The sequence below is a fragment of the Nelusetta ayraudi genome, unplaced genomic scaffold (assembly GCF_046127955.1).
Source record: "Nelusetta ayraudi isolate G7.1 ecotype Tasmania unplaced genomic scaffold, CSIRO-AGI_Nayr_v1 ptg000028l, whole genome shotgun sequence".
Classification (NCBI taxonomy): domain Eukaryota; kingdom Metazoa; phylum Chordata; class Actinopteri; order Tetraodontiformes; family Monacanthidae; genus Nelusetta; species Nelusetta ayraudi.
In genome coordinates, this window is record NW_027466078.1 from 1,750,582 (window position 1) to 1,768,494 (window position 17,913).

Below are 17,913 nucleotides of genomic sequence, written 5' to 3' on the forward strand. Positions count from 1 at the left end.
GGCAGGGTGACACCCTAGACAAGTTTCCAGTTCATCCCAAGGCCACATGTAGACAAACAACCATTCACGCTCACATGCAAGTTTTTCTTGTTGCATACAGGGCAGTCTAAGACTTTTGTGGTTCTGTGTTAGACAAAAAACATTAACAAGCCCAGGAAATGCAAGCTGAAAGCATTATTCAGTATCTATGAAAAGACATGCAAAATATTTAGTTAAACCTTACCGTGCATTTGCATATTTCACAAGAAGTTTAAACTCCTCGTCGTTTGGGACTACATGGGAACCTTTGAGATGCTGCTTTAGATTAACATATGTGCCAAAGCACAGGCCACACACTTTCTGACTCTGTAGGTAATCAGACATTATAATCCATATTAATATTTTTGCCATTTCAGAAAACAATCACAGTAAGTACACTCTTTATTTTATCTGTAGTTACATTTTTTGACTTTTTGAGAGCGACCCCAAAAATTGTATTGAAAAAAAAAACAAACACTAAAGACTGTACTCAGGAGAATCAGAGAGTAAATGCCTAGAGGACTGTAGCCTCTGCATATGGGCTGTGTTTCAATTCAGAGTCTGCTTCCTTCGAAAAGAAGGAAGCGTCTTCTTTCAGAAGGAAGCTTCCTCCAAAGGCCCCGGCCGAGAAGGATGAACTAAAACCTGCCTCCCCGGTAACCACATGGGACTGTCTTGCTTTCAGCATATTTCCCTGTTGCATCGTCGGTGTTCCATCCTGCAGGCCAGCCCCGGAAGTGGTATTTGCATAGCATCAAGATAACTATCGGTTCCAACCTTTGCCAGGAGTTGCCGCAATTTCAACTGACTTCTCAGGATGCCAAAATGCTTTGCAGCAGCACACAGAGCATTCTGGGAAACAGATGGAAGCAAAGGATAGTAGCGGTGAATCCTTTGAATCGCCTAAATGTAGGGTGCATCTCAAGGGCGCATTTGGAGCGTCCTTGTAATTGGGACAAGCCTTTGTGCAGTGTTACGACACAACTAACCTTCAAATGCATGCTTCAAAGGATGCAGACCCCGAATTGAGACACAGCCATGGTGTATCTAGAGGTTTAGTTGAGTTGTTAGTAAATCTTAAATTTTAGTTTTGGTTTCTTTGGGTTCGGAGTATTTGTTTATTTTCGTTAGTCAATCAAGGTTTTGCTTGAGCTGTTTGTTTGTTTGTTTAACCTATTTTCCTTTTCTTTCCTTGCAGCTGAAGGTAGACGGTGGTGGTGGTTCTCCTGGGTGGTGTTCCCCGTGTGCTGTGTCTTCACGTTATGGTGCATAAAAAGACGATTAAACAATATGATAGACAGGACTCAACTATAAATTTAAAAAAGAAATAAAAAAAAGTAGAAATTTCCAGGAGTTAGATAATACATGAAGAGATTTAGATTACTGTGAATAAATGTAAAATGAGATAGATAAGTGTATATATATATGTATAAATGTTTGGGTTTTTTTTTTAGGAGTTTTTAAATTTTAATCATAAAGCATGCTAATTTTGGATTTTGGATGAGCTTTATTTTGAACTTCTTCATCAGAACCTTATGAAATTGGGTGTGGTGCATCCTGGGATGATGTACTAGCAGCCTGCAGTGGAATTATGGAGTGAAAACTAGGAATCTTTCAAAAATATTAATCTCAAATCCACTATAGTACTACAATAAAATCACACTTCTTTGATGAGCTTTATTTTGAACTTCTTCATCAGAATTGTATGAAATTGGGTGTGGAGCATCCTGGGAAGGTGTACGACCAGCCTGCAGTGGAATCATGGAGTGAAAACTCGAAGTTTTTCACAAATATTAATCTGAAATCCAGTACAGTACAACATTAAAATCACATTTTTTTTTTATGAACTTTATTTTGGAATGCTACATCAGAATTTTATGAATATTATTGTGAAGCATCCTGGGGAGGTGTACTAACAGCCTGCAGTGGAATCATGGAGTGAAAACTCGAAGTTTTTCAGAAATATTAATCTGAAATCCAGTACAGTACAACAATAAAATCACATTTCTGGATGAAGTGCATTTTGAAATGCTACATCAGAACTTTATGAAAATTATTGTGGAGCATCCTGGGATGATGTACTAGCAAAGTTTTTTTTCAAAGTCTGACAGAAGAGAAAGGGCTCAGAGTCAGGGAGCAACAGTAGCAAGGTCAGCAGGAGACCAGTGACTCTCAGCCAGGAGGGAGACAGCAATTTTGTTCTGTCACAAGAGTCACCAGCACTCTCTCTCTACACTGGAGTGGGGGGTAAAAAGCTTTTTAGAGAGAACTAAAGGGCAGAGGCTCATTATAATAGAAGATCACTTCTTCTTCATCCTGATCTAAAACTGTTTTTAAGATCCGCTAAACTCCTCACCAGAAAGTCAGGAACAGTTAATGATGTGCTCTCTGATCAGGACATTTACAGGCTAAATAAGCACATCGTCAAAGTTGAAAGTCAAATAACCAGCCAAAATGAGGACTCATGGAAATAAAAAAGATTGATATTATGCTTGTACAGGAGACCCATAGCACTACAGACAATGAGAGTGAATGGAGTCAGGCTTTTAAAGGGAGGTGGTCAGACACATTACCATCATCGTACCCCCTCCACTCAATGACCACTGGCTGTGAAGAGGGAGGTGCCCGCCGGAAATCAAATACCATCTCCTTTGTTTTGGACACATTCAGTTGGAGCTTGTTGCTGTGGCACCAAGCCACAAAGTCCGACACCAGGCTCCGATACTCCACCTCATCACCCTCTCTGATACACGCCACAATCGCAGTGTCATCAGAGAACTTCTGCCTGTGGCACTAAGCAATAATTCGGTTTTCTCGTCCAATCGGAGTTCTCACCTTATCCCCGTATACATGAAGCTGAGAAATTCGAATTATTGACGGGAATGTGTCATCACTAGGGGGTGATGTGAGTCTTTTCAACTGGTCAACTGCTTTTGGTTGACATATTAAATCATTATGATATGTACGATAGTTCATAATGTACGTGTTACTTACTTTGCAGATAAGGTGTACCCTATTTCTTGTGCTCATGGTGATTTTAAAAGGCAGACAAGAGCGTTGTATGCTGTTAAAGGGCTACAACAGCTCTTCGATGCTACGCTTTGTGCCGTCGCTATGGACCCGAAACTCTCGTTCTTGTTGGATGCAGGTTCAGAGCGCAGACTGGTGGGAGAGTTAGTTTGTGTACAGGTTTTGCAAAGGAACGGTGTCTTCAGTTACACACACGCTCATTAAAGTGCCGACCGTGGAGTTAGCTCGTGCCGCTGCACGCCGTTTCCAGCAGAATAACAGCGAAATTACCAAAATAAAAACAAATCAGAAAAAGTTAAAATTCTTCTAACATACAAAAAATGTGAATGAAAAGGTAGAAATAACAACGAATACCTTTCTGTTCAGGGGTGCGCAAAGCCGGAGCCCTGCATTTGCTGCGCTACCCTTTTAAAAAGGTATCCGTTGCGCGTTATTTTAGAAGAGAAAGCATCACCACATTTAGCCCAATCTTTGAGAAATCTGGAGTTTGAGGCGGAAGAACTGCAGTCTCTAGCAGAGTCCTCTCGAAATTGAGGGCTTTTAGACTCCCTCAAAAAGAAAAAGGCCACTATAGCCAACCTGCTAGGTGTGTCAGCACATGGACCTCTGGTCAGGTCTAGGTTTTTAAATGTGGCTCAGATGGATGCCCCATATCAATTTTTCTTTACTGTAATTATTTTTGTTGTATTTAATTTATAGGTAAGAATGTATTTGTTTTATTGTTCTGTAAACAATAAAACAGACATTGCTGACATTTTTTTGTCAGTAAAAAAAATGGACAAAGGAAGATCATTCACTGTTTACGCACGGATGGTGGCCTCGAAATCTCAGACTTGTCTGAGATTAGAAGGTTTGCTGTCGGGTTCTACAAGAACCTTTTTAAGAGTGAATGATCAGATAATCCACATGCGCACAGCAGTTTTGTTGCCTGGTCTCCCCCTGGTGGACTCGAAGGCAGCAACGATGAGCTCACCGAGTGGTAAAGCACCAGGGATAGATAGTTTACCTGTCGATTTCCTTCTGGTCCATCATAGGACATGATCTACTAGAGGTGGTGCCAGACAGCCTCCAGAAAAAGGCTTTTGACCGGTGTGAGAAAATGAGCGATTTCCGCCTCCCCTTCTCACTGTCTCCCCCCACGAGGACGCGGCGTGGCGTTGCCCGCACGGGAGAGCGAGCGAAAGAGACGCTGTTTTACGCGTGCACACGCACGCACGCGCGCGCGCACACACACACACACACACACACACACACACACACACACACACACACACACACACACACACACACACAGGGTTGTGTAGGGGATTTTTATTTAGTATGTAATACGGTTCTTGTGCCCTGCCGTGCTTTGGGGCGGAGGAACGGGTGACGTGAGCAGGGTGTCGGCGTCGGGAGCGCGGAGCACCGCGACTCCCATTCTGTCCCATTTCCCAACCTGTAACAGTTTGTGCACTGGTCAATCATCTCACACCATCATATCTCACCATGCTGCTCACCCACACCTCACCTGCATCCGCTTGGTCCCGGTCGGCTCCGCTGCTCCTGGGCGGAAGCGCGCGCCGCTGCAGGGGTGGGGTTTTATGGAGCGCCGGCTAAAGTGGAGTAGCCCATTGCCGTAAGAGGGGGGTGTTGGTTTTGGTTTGAATGTATAATTAAGGGGAGAATGTGGGGTTTATTTGTATTTAAGGGTTTGTAGGTTTAAGGGGGATTATGTTCTGTTTATTGAAGGGTGTGATTCTTGGTTATTGTTTTGTTTTGGAATGTTCGACTGTGTCGATGTCACCACGGGTAGTGGGGTGGCCCAATTGGCAATGAAATGCTGCCCCACTATAAAGGGAGCTCATTTTGCTGTGGGAAGGAGAGCTGACTAGTCTGGTGAGAGACTAGAGGACTTATGAAGCTGTCTCCTGGCGCTTATTGATGGTTTTTGGGGTTAAAAGAATAAAACTTAATTTCTTCCTGCAATTGACGCTGCCTGCCTCCTCCTTCTACTCCACCACCTCAATCCGGTCGGTCCAGATCCCCTTTTTTCGTGGGGAGGCCACTTTGCCCCTCCACAACCGGGTTGAACACCAATACCTCTGGCAGACTTTGGCTGGGTTTGGTTTCAACCACAGGTTCATTGCCAAGATCCGGGCTCTCTATTGTGATATTGCAAGTGCTAAAAAAATTAATGGAGGGCTGAGTGCGCCTTTTCACATTAGGAGGGGGGTGAGGCAGGGCTGCTCTCTCTCTGGCATGTTATACTCTATAGCCATCAAGCCTCTGCTGCATCAACTGAGACAAAAACTGACAGGTGTGTCCTTCCCTGGTTGTCCAGTTTCTTTTAAAATGTCTGCTCATGCTGATGATCTTATTGTACTTGTAAATTCACAAAAAGATATTGATGTTTTAACTGACACTGTTAATTATTGTGGCTTTATTTCCTCTGCTAGGGTCAACTCGGGAAAGAGTGAGGCTGTGATGGTGGGAGAGAGACTGGGGGACCGGCTCAGCCTACCCGCTGAGCTCACCTGGAAAACAGGTGGGCTGAGGTACTTTGGGGAGGGGGGGGGGGGGTTCCTTGGGGATGAGACCACGGTAAAGAAGGACTGGGACAGTGTCATCGATAAAGTAAAGAGCCGACTGAATAAGTGGAGGTGGCTGCTCCCCAAAATGTCTCTCAGAGGCAGAGTCCTAATTGCCAACAACCTGGTCTCATCTTCCTTGTGGCACAGGTTGGCCTGCATGGATCTGTCAGTCTCTCTTCTCTCCCAGGTACAGAGTACTTTGAGTTGATTTTATCTGGGACAAGATGCACTGGGTCCCACAGATTGTCCTCTTCCTGCCTAAAGTGGAGGGGGGGCAGGGCCTAGTTCACTTAGCCAGCAGGGGGGCAGCCTTTCGGTTCCAAATCTAAAATGTACTGAATTATTCTGGTCAGTAAAGGAATTATAAATTAAAGGGTAGATTTTACCAACACTACCTATTTGAAAAAGGTAAAAAGTGTTACATCGAAAAATTTAATAGAATTTACCTAAAAAAATCACGAGTCCTATGTTGCAATATGCGTATGCGTCAGCCCAGCTCATGAGCGCGAAAAGTCATGAAAACTGAAGTCTACTTCCTGCTGATGGAGTACTGGATTGAAGGTAAATTAGGATTACTCTTGTACATCTTTATTGATATAATGCACAAAAAACAAACGCTAATTTATGTAATGACGAGATATTCAACAGGAATTGTGGTCTAGTTGCTGTGTGTAATGTGCTTTCGTGTTACATGCCATGCGAGCTTGGGGGGAAAAAAAAAAGCGCGCCCGAAAGTTTGAATTTTGACCTACATTTTTGACCTGCATTTGAGAGCTAAACATAAGTAAACTGGCACTAATCACCAGAGAAGTACAGGGCGGTAAGGACAGTTTGCGGTGTAATGTGTTCATTTGTGTTTGCTGTACTGGCCGTAGTTGTGTCGATGGAACAGCAGTGTTTTTTGTCGCGCATCTGGCCACGTTACTTTCTTTAGCCAGTGAGCGGCAGCGCTAACCTTTTTTTTTGTTATGCCATTTTACTTACTGCGGAACACGTTCGTTTAAGTAGCTTCACGCGACAGACATTGTTTGTTTCTGTTTTATAATGTAAAGCAGTGTCTCTAAAAAAGATCTCCCTCCACATCCAGTTGGGGAAAATCAAGACACATTGGAGAAGGAGAGCTTGCACCATTCAGTGAGGCTCAGGTGAGAAAGTTTGATCATTTTCCTTTCCACAAAAAAAAAATCATTAATTTGTTTACGTAAACTTCACCAGATCAAAGAAGAGTTCCGTTGTATAACAGCCATTTCCTTGGGGGAAATTCATGCTGCAACTCACCACGTCTTCTACAACTGATGTTTGCAAAGGGAGGAGCTTTTTGTTCCAAGATGCGTCCTCTGCTGGACACTATAAATAACGTCTGTTTTTTTTTTTGTTTGTTTGTTTTAAGATATGTGCAATATGCGCCTTAAGTGAAACAATTTGTAATAATTGAAATCTTTGACTTCCACTCTAAGTATTTCTCTAAATTGTATCCCCTTACAGTCTCTGAGCGTCGTGGGAAAAAGGTTGCCTGTTGCCTGTTGCCTAGCTGAATACCTTGGGGAAAAGCAAGAAGAACTTTCCAGGACTGCCAGGTATGTTGGTAAATGATTCTCCTCTCCGCTGTCTACACTCTGTTCCTCTCCGCTCTACTAAGTTACATCTTGAAAAATGTAGATGCACTGATTGTCAATTGCTGAGCTTTTTAATCTTGAACTACATGAAAAATAATCAAAAGATTTAAATTAAAATGTATATTTTTTTTGTTTGTTTCTTTTTAAGATGGAGGACGAATATGGGGACCACTCAGACCAAACCATGAAGGTGATTGCGATCCATAATGTAATGGCTGAGGAGGATCTAGCAGAAGTGTCTATTGTGATTGAGGGTAACCAAGTGCTGACTGGGTGTGGAAACCGAACCAAGGCATGCATGCAGTTGATGGATTGATCTACACTCTCAATCTTGAGTATCCTATGACACTAAAGAACACCTTTGAGGTATTCCAGAAACCTTTCCTGGAGCTTCACGGAGCAAAGCTTCTCAAGAAAGTCAACAGCCTTAGTAGCAAACTAATGGAACAAACTCTTTACATGAAAGTTCTTGGACATACTGGTGTTTACATTTCAGAGTTATGTAATTTAGATTATTTTATTTGAGCAATGTTATACCTCAGATCAGGAGGTCAACAGGTTTGGTGTTGGTAAAATGCTTTGTGAGTTATGCACAATGTTATAATCTTTTTTCTTTTTTTTTTAAAATGCACTTTTGAAGGTGCTGGCATTTTCTGTCTCGTCTCTCTCCTCATCGTCTCCCCTACTTAAATATTTTGCCTGCACATGGGTTCTCACCATATTTGCTTAAATACACACATGTTTGGAAACACGCACACACAACTGACATCCTCACACACTACCTCATTTTGTGTTGTAAAATATTTTACATATGTGGTTTCTATTTTAAGGTTTCTGTGTAAAATAAAACCATCCATATAATGACTTGTTTGGCTGTAAGTTCTTGGGTATCTTTTACCTAGTAGTCATACTAGTAGTAGTAGTAGTAGTAGTGCTAAAAGAAATATGAGTTAATTTTAACCAATTTTATTGAGTAATTAGTTGTATAATGTAACCATAAATAATACCCAATTCATATCGGTATTTTATGCCTTTTGAATTAAGGTACTCAATATCCAAAACATGGAGTCAAATCTACCGAAATAAACTGGGTGCAAATTGTTACCTCAGATTAGTTGGGTAAATTCGATGTGTAGAATGCCAATAATGTTGTGATCATTTAATGCTTGTTCAATAATAAAATAATAAAACTTTATTTGTACAGCGCTAAATCACAACCAATGGCGTCTCAAAGCGCTTTATACAATCAGAGGGAACCAACCGGGCCCACGGAGCAAGCAAGATGCGACAGTGGCTGGGAAAAACTCCCCTGTGGGAAGAAACCTAGGGCAGAACCAGACTCCAGAGGGCCATCATCTGCCTATGAGTAGTTGGGGTGAAGTAGAAAGATAGAGGGGAGACAGAGAAAGAGAGAAAGGAGCAGAGTGAGCCAGGGTGGCAGACAGGACAGAGTGAAAAACAGATACATCAACCAGGCATTCACAAAATGGATATAGATACAAAGAATAGGAAATAATTCAAGGCTGCTGTCCACGTGGGCTGTAATTGTCCATGCTTTGGAAGGCAAGAGCCTAGCTCGATGAACAATCTGCCGATAGGACAAGTCCAGGTCCTAGGTGTGGTGGTAGGACAAAGAGATGACACCAAGACCCCCCAGGACAGCACAATCCAGCTCCTGGCGCAGTGGTCATCACCTGCCGGGGACACAGAGACTGCGGCAGTATCATGCATATCGAGCATACTGTACAAAGCATAATGAGAGCTAGTTTGGACGGAGTAGATAGAGTCAAAGATTGATTGGGTGAGGAGAGTGATAGAAGCTCCGCCTGCACAGAGCAACGGTCCCTGTAACGTTCAAGATTTATCAATTCATGAATACTTACTTGTGAAGGTCTGCTTGGTGTGCGATGTTCACCTGGGCTGTCACTGTCAGCATCAGGGTCAATCACATCTTTGGTGGTAGATCTTCTGCTTTCATGTGACGCAGTAATATCATTTGGTGCGTTAACATCTTTGTCGTCAGGGTTTTTGATGGAGATGAGCTTTCTCCCATCCAACGACAAAGCTGGAATTTCTGAGAAAAAATAGTGCTCCAAAATTATGCAGACAGTAACCATCACAAACACATCGGACAAGGAAGGATTAAGTGACAGGGTGACACTGACCCAGCGTTGATATGGACACCACATTTAGATTTTTTTTTTCTTTCATAATCTTTTGAGTAAAATTCCATTTAGTTTTAGTCTCATTTTAGTCATCTGAAATTTTTACCTGTTAGTCTAGTATTAGTTGACAAAACATCATACAATTTTCATACAAGTGATGGCGTCATAATGCCCGATTTACACTAAGCTACAAAATCTTCAAAAACAAAAAAAAACGTGAAGCTTCAAAATCAACTATTCAGCTGATTGGAATTATGCTGGTTTCAATTTTGTCAGGTCCCTTTGCCCAGCTAACAAGCGCAAACCTGTATTCTGTCATCCTTTTCTTGATTTGATTGTAATGTTTTACACCCTCCTGAGCCAGTCACAACGAAGTTTTGTTCTGCTGGGTACCTGTCTGGTATTTTAGTTGGAATGACAATAAAGGTATCTTGAATCTTGAATCTGAAATTCAATCTTCTGTTTGCTAAAAGCTTGTGTGCCGTGCGCACTCTGTTGCATGTGTTGCGGAAGCTCGCACGGTGCGCCGCAATCTTGACATCACCCGCTCAAGCAATGCGCATGCACTGTTACAGCCGCAGCTCAATGGCGTTTTGTGTGCAGGCTTCTCACTTCTTCATCTCCCAAGACGTCTACAACCTGCCCCTGCATTTTTTGCTCCTCCTCTGCTCTGATTGGTGTGGCGTCCGAAGATTCAAGCCTCCAAGCCAAGAGGAGTGCCTCCGCTTCTGCTTCCTGATTGGTGTAGCACCTGTCCAATCACAGCCATTGACCTGAGAGCGGCGGTTGCAACGCCTTTGCCTTTCATTCAGTCCGAAGCAACTGTCTGGTAGTGACTGCCTGCCCTTTTTGTTGCGTCACAGCACCCGTAGAATTTGTAGCATCCGTAACATTCATAGCATTCTGGCATTAGTGGCTTTTTGTAGCCTTGTGAAACGTGTAGCATTTTAGCTTTTACAGCCATTTATTTTGTTGCCGTGTGGCATTTCCCTTTTGGAAAGATGTGTTTTGTTTGACATTACTCAATCTGTGGAGAATGGCCAGAGTAATAGCTTCAATAACTGATCATTTTGTTTCTTACTAGGTTTGGTTCTGTTTAGATACACTAGGCACAGGGGTGCTGGTTCTCTGTAATTTTGGTTTTAAGTTCTATACTCTATCTATCTATAGGAAAAGCCTTTGCTTCCCTTTTTTTTTATGTACACTTGTAAAAGTAAAATAGCTCTGCGTGAGTCCTCTTTATGTTTCACACTTTTGCATTCAAACAATGTAAAAGTGGATTACATTGTGACTGACCGCCACACCCAGGTGCAGAAATTTCTGAGGGAGCGTGGGGTCACCCAGTACTATGTTTGGCACCTTGAGAAAGGTATGAGAGACATTTGTATGAAATGAATTGTTTGAAAAAAAAAAAAAAAAAACATTGATTCAAAGTCATGCATACGTTTAAATATATTGTACAATTCTGTATTTTCAGCCCTGTCCAAAAAGTTGAAAGCCATTGCAAAAAAATAAGGAATGTTCAGTGTTGCAGTGGTGGTTGCCTGCAATTAAAAACCACATGTACTGGACTGCCATGTCTGGACCAGAGAAGGCAGCAAATGGAGGTGCATCTTAAACCACATCCAGGATGTCCACTCGCATGATGACCCCACTGTACCCCAAGTGTCTTCACGCTGACAAAATCTCCTCAGACCCGAGCAAGTGGTTTCAGCCACGTATGAATCAAATATTTGGGACTTCATCATTTCTTCTATAGAAGTGTGGCAACTGCACAGGGCAGAGAAGAGCCAATTAAGGCATATACGTATTAATAGGAAATTTAATTTAAATTAATTTAAATTAATTTAATTTAATTACTCAGCATTATGTACTACCTATAGTAAGAGTAACTTAAAATAGTTGCCAACAACGCCACTCCAGGAATTTCACCTGGAGAATTAATAATAGTTATGGTAAGCACACAAGTTTGTTTACGAATGAAAGCTTGAGACTGGGTCCAGCATACAAAAACAAGGAATTTTATTTGGAGAAATAAATATATATTTAATCTTTTCTTTTATAACACAGAGATAAAATGGAAGCTACGTAGCGCGCATCATGTATTAAAACAACCCTCCCAAGGAAAAGGTACCTAAAAGAGAAGAAAACAAAGAACTAAATTAGTTAAAAACCCAGGGTTAGACTGCATTCACCTTTAACAACAAAACTAAACACCACAAACCAAACACAAGAGGAATAAACCACCCACTCAATAACCCAACTGAAGAATAATCTTAACTAAACAAATAACCCCAAATTAAACATGTAGAGCAAGCCAAGCAAAAGAAAAATAATCAAAACCCAAATAACATGCAAAACAAAACAGACGTTAAACAAGCAAACTAATGGCACTCAACGAACATGCAAGCAACTATGGATATATATATATATATATATATATATATATATATATATATATATATATATATATATATATATATATATATACATGTGTATATGTATATATACATGTGTATATGTATATGTATATATATGTGTATATGTATATGTATATATGTATGTGTATATATATATGTGTATGTATATATATATATATATATGTATATGTATATATATATATGTATATGTGTATATATATATATATATATATATGTATATATATATATATATATATATATATATATATATATATATATGTATATATATATATATATATATATATATATATATATATATATATATATATGTGTGTGTGTATATATATATATATATATACATGTATATATATACATGTATATCAACCTCTTTCAATGAACTCCAAAACATACATGGTCAACATATATGGTCAAAATCCATAATATAACTTGTATTTCCACCAGTTTCTTGTTAAAGAAATAAAATAAAAAATACAGTCTATTTGTAGATCACATCATCTTCTTCTTCTTTTTACTATTATTATTATTATTATTATTATTATTATTATTATTATTATGATATCCACTGGAAACCATACAATCATCTAGTGCAGTCAAAAAGAAAATTGCAATACAGTCCTATTTTTCTATGCCTCCATGATACAGTCAGAAGTGCTGTTTTGGTTAGGAAGAATCACATGGTTGATGATGTACAGCATAAACCAGTGTACTGCTTCATGAAGTATCGAAACCCTATCAATGGTTTGGTTGTCTCGACTCAGAGCTGAGTTGAGCTTTCGAAGTCAATGGAGAATTGATCAACAGGGGTTTGGTTGACAGTGTTGCATGCAGTACTAAATATTCTATAACATTTAAAATTAATTAAAACCGTTGACGTAAGCGCTGTAACATGCAATTTGGTGGGAGTTAATGAGGAATCATGGTGTGTAGACGCTAACGCTACTCAAACAGCTTAGACGAAAAAAAGGCAGTGTGATTTGGGTTTGTGGTACATTATGACAATCTTGGACTTGCAAGACTGAGGCGACAGTTTGATTCCCATCAATGCATATTACATATGTGTCATTTAGCTCATCTATTCTACATTTTAAATAGATCACATTTGACATATGACCCACTGAACACTTAGTATGGAACATATTTTTAAACTATGGGCTATTTAGTCTTGTTTTAGGATATAATATAATTCATTGCACAAACTGTCAGGCTAAGTATAGAGCTATAGTCTACTACAATCAGTCGTGCCAAATAAGAGACATTGTCTTTATTGTTAATTTTTATTTTATTGTGTCAGCATTGAACCATACAACCATGTAGTGTTGTCCAACAAGAATGCATGGCGAATCAAATCCCAAACAACCTATGAAACAATGAACACCTTTCGATTGCACTTCATCTTATTGACCACTAGATGACCTCCTCGAGCACTGTGCCATTGAAGCCTCGAGTAATGAACCATTTTGAAACAAGTGTCGAAGCTTCAACAAAGCCTCGATTGGCCATCACTAGCCACAACGTACCCAGCAGAGTGAGCCAGCGGAGAACCGAGTGGGTGAGGCGACCAGGCGGAAATGGGGGCGCCCGGAAGTGGTGAGGCAAGAGGGCTCCCGGTGCACAACCTGCGCTTTTATAAACCGCGCCCTCATCAGGAATAGGCGGAGGAGGCGGAACCAATCGAGACACCAGGTGGCTGTAATTCACACTGCCACAGAAGAATGATGAATATACTAAGAATATGCAATTCCAACCTACGAGGTGTTTCAGTGACAGAACATTGCTAATGAGGACTGTGACCAATTCATCGTGTCTTTCTGACTTTTCAGGCACACTCCCCAGGTACAAAGTTGAAAAAGTGTTATTCAACAAGAGAGTTCTCTGGGATGTGGAAAAACTCATTGAAAACCATCAGACTTGTTCACTTGAGTCTTTTGCTGTGTCTCAATTTAGGGTCTGCACCCTTCAGACCGAGTGTCCTCCGTCTGAAGGAAGCCTTGTTCGAGTACCCAGCCTAGAAGGACGGACCAAACCCCGCCTCCCTTGTAACCACTTGGGACGGTCTAGACTTCGGCGTATTTCCTTGTTGCGTCACCGCCGTTCCCTCCTGCTGGCCAACCCCGGAAGTGACGTTTTTATAGTATGAAGCTAACCATTGGTTAGCCATCTAACGATGCCGTTGGATGATCAAATAAGTAAAATCCTACGTTAAAAACTGGATACTTTATATGAAACTTCAATACTTAAATTTATATGTTGTGTCTTTGCCAGTACATGCCGCTAATTTCAGCTGACTTTCCAGGATCCTACGATGCTTTGCAGCAGCACGCAAAGCATCATGGGATACACAAGTACGTGAAGGATAGTAGCGGTGCATCCTTGGAATTGGCTAAAACGTGTGCGTATTTCCGAGTACGCATTTTGAGCATCCTAAGCACCCTTGGGAATGGGGATAAGCCTTCGCGCAGTGCTATGACGCAACTTCCTTTCAAAATGCGTACTTCAAGGATGCAGACCCTGAATTGAGACACAGCACATGACTCCATAGTGTCATTCTGCTCTTTGCAGCAAATAATGTTGTCTTTCCTTACATTGGAATGCTGTGCAGGTAATAATTATGTTTGGGGTAAATAGCATTATCAGGATTTATCACACCAGCTCAGTGGTCTAGTGGTAGAGTGTCAGCTCTGAGACTGGTAGGTTGTGGGTTCGATCCCCGGCCGAGTCATACCACTGTAAAAATGGTACCCATTGCCTGAGTGCTTGGCACTCAGTATTAGCGGTTGGAGTTCGGTGGGTAAATCACCCAATGATTGTCGGGCGCGGCACTGTTGCTGCCCACCGCTCCCTCAATGGATGGGTCAAATGCAGAGCACAAATTTCACATCCTTCTTTGACAATCACTGGGACTTTAACTTGTATCTGCTAATTGCCATGTACAACAATAAGGCATTGGGCTTAAAACATGCAGTTGTTTTTTTTTTTTTTAACTGACTTCAATTATAGACTCAGGCTTTACACTTTTTATTTTATGTTGTACCCAGCTTCCATGCATTTCAATGAAAATGCACAGTTTGGAGGGCAAAGCTGTGTACAAGGTCACCTTCCCCAAGTATAAGAAGGTTAAAACAAAGCCAACTTTCAGTGAGTACAAAACAAAACCTTTATAACAACTTTAAAGTACATAAATGTAAAAGGCAAAAAATGCAGTACAATTATTAAATAAGTAGGACACAGCATTCACCATTTGGAGACAATGTAATAAATAAGTGTTGAAAGAAATGTGTCAGTAATATGTAAACATTTTCCAGGATGTGTCAGTGACCTGATGAGGCTGGTGTTTGAGGATGTTTTGGAGGACCCCACCAAGTACACAGAAGAAATCACCATCCCAGAGGACCTCCGTGCACAGTTTGAGAGACCGTCGAAGGAGGAGGTCATTGTCAGACGTGTCTCTCGATTCAGTCGAGGGGCGGCCAGCAGAAGCCAACGTAGTGGCCAGATAAATTGGGAAACTCCTGCCGTATCTGAACGCACAACACAAGACGGGATGACGACGCTGACATGTCGACCCAGGTATCCCCAACACCAGTTTACAAAGCTGCGGTATGAAAGATGCCTGTAAGAACTGAAGGACAGAGAAAAAGGTCCTCGTCATTTCACAAATAAATTATTCTTATTCTCAATGTGTTCTACAGATTTCTCTGGACATGTTGATGACCTTTACATATATGACCTACAAATTGTGAATTCCAGGAGAATGAGTCGGCTATGAGCACATTTGTTTGTGTATTCTTTTATGTAAACATGGTTACAGTGCACTCTATATTGTAAATAAAAGTCCTAACTTCTCTTGTTGAGAGTGATTGTTTTGAACTTTTGTATTTTTGTTTTTGTACACTTAGAGAAAAATATGTGTTTATATTGCAGCATTTATAGCATTATAGCTTTAATAACAAGATGAAAAATGTACTCTTCCACAGCTCTCTTCAGATGTCCATAGTCTGCTCTGTAACTGTTGTTAATGTTTTGTAAGGTGTGTGGATTTAAACAATTTGCTTGAAGGCCCGGATGGTCCGTCATGCATGTAGTTGGATTTGGCTCTGGGTTAATTCTTCTTGCAACCTGTGTGAAAAAAGAAAAAGGAAAACGCAGCGCGTCCCGTGTTGATTCAAAGCGGGACGCACCATTTCATTGTCAAATATGGGACAATTATGTATTTTAAGGGACGGTTGGCAACTCTAGAGCCGTATCTTTAGCCAGGTAATAAGTGATGGCCTCTGTAATCTCCTTGTGCCTGCGGGAGCTGGACAGGTATGGGGATGTGCTAAAAAGGTTCCCGATATAGATGTTTGGGTGGATAAGCAGGATGGGTTTTCGTATGTCTTTGTGGCTTTGTCATAATCAGGGGTGCACATACAGTTGTGGTCCAAGGTTTACACATGCTACATGTTCCTACACTAAATCTCATGCTAAATTCAAGTTACACAATCAAATCTTGACAAAACTAGCACCCAGGAAGCCCTAGCATTGCTGCTTTTGGGAAATAAAAAGAAAATGCAAAAATTCCTCATCATTTGAGATTTATCGATATTTATTTGTAGAACTCTGCTTTTTTACTGGGTCATAAGTTTGCATACACCCACTTGTCTGGCCTGTTTTACAATAAATTAGTTGAAATCAGGTTGTGCAATCATTCATCAATCAATTCGTGGAATCATCCCTTGAGTCTGGTGTTCATTCGTGTAGTTTAAAACCCAAGGTGTAGAAATTATGGGGTATAAAAGCAGCTTGACTTTACACACACTGCATTTCGACTTCAGACTTGCAATGGGAAAGTCAAAAAAATACAGCCATGACATCAGGGAGCGAATTGTTGCCTTGCATAAGCCAGGCTCGTCTCTAGGGACCATTTCAAGGCAGCTTGATGTACCAATGGCATCTTTTCAGACAATTGTCCACAAATGTAAGCACCTTGGGAGAAGAGCTGTAATGCCATGATCTGGAAGGAAACGGAAACGGAACTCTAAGACCACCAAGAAAGCCATCTGCAATGAATTGGCTGCCCCAGGAACAAATGTCTCAGTGTCCACGGTCAAAGAGAGTTCTCCATTGACATAGGCTAAAAGGGTACTGGGCCAGAAAGAAGCCATTACTCAAAGACAAAAAAAGAAATGCTTGGCTGAAGTTTGCGAAAGAGCCCCAGGATAAGGATAAAGCCTTCTGAGAGAGCGTCATGTGGTCGGACAAGATGAAAATTTAACTATTTGGGCCTAATGACCAGCAATACCTTTCCAGCGAAAGGGTGAAGCCTTTTACCCCAACAACAAGTGCTCCGGTGGCTGGTTGCGAGGTGCAGCAACTTTCACTCTGTGGCTGTCTTCGCGTTCGTTGAAACTCACCTGACGCCATCGATTCCTGACGGGGTTGTTGGAGCTGGAAGGCTTCTCCGCGTTCCGTGTGGATAGGGACTTCGATGCGTTTGGCAAGTCTTACGCCTTTTTTTCCCTCTCTCTCTCTCTCATTTTTAAGTCGTCGTCAAATTTCGCCTTTCCGAAATGGAGGAGGAAAAAAAAAACAACAGCTTTTTATTTGGGGGGGGGTTGCTGTTTTTTTGTGAACAATCGCTGGTGTTCTGACGTGTCAGTGCTGTTGCAGCATTGCTCCAAGGACATTGAATCCCTGATGATCCTCTGCCGTCCCTTCTATTCCCCCCGGGAATTCAGCGCATTCATCATTGCGTGTTTACATTCCTCCAGATGCTGACATCACAGCCGCTGTAGACACGCTGGCCGATCAGCTGTCTGGGGTAGAACGGAGCTACCCGGACTGTTTTGTCCTGGGGGTCGGGGACTTCAATCAAGCTCATCTCAGCCGGGCTCTCCCCAAGTACAAGCAGCAAGTCACTTGCCCAACTCGGGGAGTGAATATTTTAGACCACTGCTATTGTACTATTCGGCGGGCTTATCATTCTGTCCCCCGAGCCTCGCTGGGTAACAGCGACCATCACGTCATCCACCTGATCCCTCGCTACAGCAAGCCAGTAGTGAGGCAGTTCAAAGTGTCGTCCAGCGAGGCT

General features: G+C 41.5%; 1 protein-coding gene across 1 annotated transcript in view; it reads right to left on the minus strand.

Annotated features, from left to right (window-relative positions):
• The window catches only part of LOC142891081 (NACHT, LRR and PYD domains-containing protein 14-like), a 407,498-nt gene that overhangs the window by 372,895 nt on the left and 16,690 nt on the right, over nt 1-17,913 (minus strand). The gene's annotated exons all lie outside the window — the stretch shown is intronic.